The 4109-nt window shown below is 46.5% G+C and overlaps 1 long non-coding RNA gene across 1 annotated transcript; it reads right to left on the minus strand.

Moving 5' to 3' along the window:
- Positions 1-1729: 1729 nt before the first annotated feature.
- LOC138098278 (uncharacterized) lies at positions 1730-3657 on the minus strand. The gene is made up of 6 exons (XR_011146576.1): positions 3588-3657; positions 3419-3493; positions 3165-3244; positions 2981-3083; positions 2524-2564; positions 1730-2419 (listed from the first exon to the last, which is right to left on the minus strand). It is a non-coding gene; the product is annotated as an uncharacterized lncRNA (long non-coding RNA).
- Between the last annotated feature and the right edge of the window lie 452 nt (positions 3658-4109).

Genomic DNA, 4109 nt, shown 5'->3' on the forward strand with positions numbered 1-4109 from the left:
CGGCTCATTGTCTGCACCTGACACGCTGAGGCACTGGGCTTTCCTTTCCATAGATAATAGATAGTTGATGCCAGGTGCAGGTAAACTGTCAGGGTTGGTTTTTGAAATATTTTTTTAAACTAGAAAGTGTTCCATAAGTATGCATGTGACTTTTGAGATTTGATATACGAGACTTGTTGAGCTTTTGACGGGGTACCCTTCCTTCTCAGACCGGGGTAACGGAGCAGAGGAGGCTGCTGTTCTGCTAAGTTCTTTATTTCATAGTCTCATAGTTTTCTTGAAGGCAGAGTTCAGAGGGGGTTACATGATAAAGCCAAGCAGCAACAGCAGGCAAAAACAGCCTCTTCTATATGTTCTATATGCTCCATATACTCTATATGCTTTATATACTATACACACTATACATGATACACTCTATACAATGTACTATACACTCTATATTTTTTTCTTACGGAAGTGTGGATTATATTTGTTAACTGACCAATAAGATTAATACACGATTCTAGTTTTTCTTAACCTATCCTGGCCTGATTCTAACAGTCGTAAGCCTTACACAAGTACTACATAGGTATTACACAGATTTGCGTATGCAGTTTCTATCGGCTCTTATTGTTTATGTGAACAGTCTATCTAAAAAATATGAACAGTGTAATTCTATCTATATTTTGTCTAAAGTAAAGAATTCTGTGAAAAGGTAACACTGCTGCAGCAAGAACTGTGTTTAAGGTCTCTGCTACAGCTTTTTAATGTTTAAGGCACTTAGCATATATTTCTACTGAAGTTAAAAATCTATGTTTCTATTTCACTTTGGTGTGGCTTCATGTATCTCAGCCTGTCCAAAGGTTTAAATTCAATCCCCGTGCTTTGGCTTCCCTCTGGGCCTGAGTCCAGAGGAGCTTTTGCTCCGACAGAGACTAAATCTCTCGCCGGTTTTAGAGTACTGCATTGAAAGTCTGTGCGCTTTCTCTTCTTTCCCTGTTCTGAGCGAGTTCTTTGGAACTTCTTTCTTCATTGAATTTTTTTATTTACACTTCCGCAAAATGTGGAAATAACGTATACAAACACAAGTACGAATACAATCCATATACATGCTGGCAAAAGTCCAATTTACACACGGAGCAATACATGGAAATTCAGTGGCAAACACCAATACAGAACAATACAGGGCAATGCAAGCCAAATACATATCAATACAATAAAACAATGCTACTGTTTCTGGAAAGTTTATTACATTTTCTTTTATTGTTATAAGAAACCCAAAACAGCAACATGTAGAGAACATAACAGTCATCCACCACCCACACCTCCTTTAGCTTACACACAAACCCACCCTTGCTCTCATCTTGACCGCTCCACTAACCCTCGGCGCTCTATGGGAATGTGGTTCCCAGGAGCCTCCAAATCATCCTCCCTCACAAAACCCCATTGCCGGCACGGTCCGCACCCAAACCTTGGCGATGAACGTCGCCTCGCAGACCGGCCAGGACCGAAGGAAAAAAAACCAGGGGGGGGGGGGAACAAACCTGGCTGGGGTTTTTTTAATTCAAAATTTAAAAATGTGTTGAAAAACCTGAAAGGCAAAAATCTCACATACAACATTAGAACCCATCAACACACATGCGCTCACAGGCAGACAGAAGCCTGTCTTCTGGTCTCAAAAAGTAAAAACGTAAAGATGCCGGAATAAGCCCAATCTGGGAAAGTACACAAGGAGAGACCACCCCCCCCCCCCCCCCCGCTGCCAATACGGCCCAGAACAATGCCGATAAAGCATCAAGACATAACAAAGCCCTAGGACACAGAAGAGGGTAGACACAAACTACACAACATAGACACAAACTACGTAACACAGAGAGAAGTTAAAACTGCCCAGCAGTTTCACCTGATGGACCCAAGATTCCTGCTGCAAGATGAGCCAGAAAGTAATGATGCCAAAGGAAAGACGGCTCTATGGCAATAGCACGTGACAGTGAAACAACTCCTTACGAGAAGCTAGTGCCAAAGCTGTTAAGAGGATGCTCAAGAAGTTCAGTAGGCCTAGAGAAAGAGGTGATGACTGCTGGGCAACTGCTCCGGACCCAAAGGCAGGCTCCTCAGGCAAAAAGATGTGCGATGACATCAAGACTCAAAGCACAAAGCTTGCAAAAACATGGGTATGGAACTGCTCTGCCCGGCAAAGGGTCAGATGATGCTGAGGAGAAACCCTCTCCCTTTACTTCCAAGGGGCCCATCCCACTACAGCCCTCTCCTCTAAGCTAACTTCAGATTGCCTCCTGCGATTCCAAAGGTTTTTCCCTTCTCCCAACCACGAGTCCCAACACTTAGCTTTCAGAGATGAGAGGAAAAAATCCATCCTCGACAGAAAAGAACACGTGGGCACTGTGGACATCAGTACATTCCCTGTAGTCTGCTTTGGAGGCTGTGAAAATTCAGAAAGAAACTTCAGACTGCAATGAGACGTCCCAAAAATGACCCCTTCTGCAACGCCCCCCTCCCTCGTAACTGCAAAGGCTAATCGCTTACTGGCCGTTTCCAAACTTCGGCTCCACACCGGCTCATGGTACCTAAGACGACAAAACGGAAAACGTGACTATCACCCTCCAGAAGATTAATCCCCAGGGCTCCTCTACACTGCTGCCCTGGCGCACCTCAAATCTTCACCCGACTCTGGAGGTGGCCTGGACAATACCCGCAAAGTGAAAAGGAACATGCTTGGCACCTCAAAGGACTAAGGCAAAAGACCTGTGACATGAGATGCACAAAAGACAGAGAACGCACAATAGACACATGACATGTACCAGGCCTGCTCTGCCCTGCGCACCTCGGCACTGTGATCAAAAGCAAGACTTAAGCTTTATGGGGCCTAAGGGGCCCCTTCTTGGGTATCCCCACCTCCAAATCTGACTCAAAAATATCTCCGGTGAGTGCCAACTCGACACCCCGCTTTCACCCCTACTGTGGGTCACAGGTCTCGACTTACCTCTTGGATATCTGGGGATGTCAATCTGCCTCGGGTGCAAAAGGCGGCCGCCTCACCATGCAGGCAGCTGGTGCCTTCACCAGGCTGATTATCTCTTAGTCAGCTACAATAAACAAAACCAAACAAACATCAGTGCATGAACTTAGTGGCACCTCAGCCAAAACCTGTCAATTCTGCCACTCACCGTCTCCTAAAAAGGCTGGAGTCCTCGGGCCGCACGCTCTGGCCACGCTCCAAGGCCGACACCATCGTTGAAGGGTATAGCTGAGTTGAGTGGAGATGAGGTGATGCGGCATTGCTAAAACTTGAGCGGACCCGCACTCCCCCTCCCTCCCTCCCCAACTTATTGCAACTCCTCGGCCGTTGCCAAAGGCAACCTGGATGGTACCCTCACATGGAAAACTTAAAGGCTTCATCACAGAGTCCCATGATACTCACAGAGTACTAACGAGGGCAGCGAGACAGGTCCGTCAGCCAGTCGGTGAGGGGTACGGCCTAAGACAATGGGACGGCCTGAAACACACAAATGACAATGGATGCTTAGAGCTGTACCAGAACTTAGCGCCCAAGGAATAACATGTGGTTCTTTCCACCAATGACTTCTTACCTCGTTCACTTGACCTTGACTGCTAAGATCTGGCTTTACCTCCTAAGAACAAAGACAAAGAACAATCCTGTAACACAGCCACCATTTATGTTTGCCCTGCAAAGACAAACAGTGACCGACCTTCAGGTGGGAACCCCCTCACCCGGTATGGGGCGCTCTGGCACGGATTTAATCCGTCTGCATCTGCAAGAAAGTGATGACAAAAGTCAAAGGGCTGCATGAGAACATCACAGCTCCAGCCAACTTCTGACAATCTAGAAATATCATCTAGAGGACAAACTGCACCCTACATTACAAATTTCAAGTCCCCAAGCCTTGTTCTATTACACCGATATGCCAGGGTATGCAGCAGGACAGAGCAGCTCTGGACCAAACCCATGCAGGCACCCATGACAGAGGAGATGACAAACGAGAGGATACAACAAGGAGAGAGAACTCAGGGTGGAAAGCATGACTGCAAGCACATCAAAGGGCTAAGGCAAAAGACCTGTGACACAGGACACCCAAAAGACATGGCATGCA

The sequence above is a fragment of the Aphelocoma coerulescens genome, chromosome 24 (genome assembly GCF_041296385.1).
Source record: "Aphelocoma coerulescens isolate FSJ_1873_10779 chromosome 24, UR_Acoe_1.0, whole genome shotgun sequence".
In the NCBI taxonomy this organism is placed as follows: Eukaryota; Metazoa; Chordata; class Aves; order Passeriformes; family Corvidae; genus Aphelocoma; species Aphelocoma coerulescens.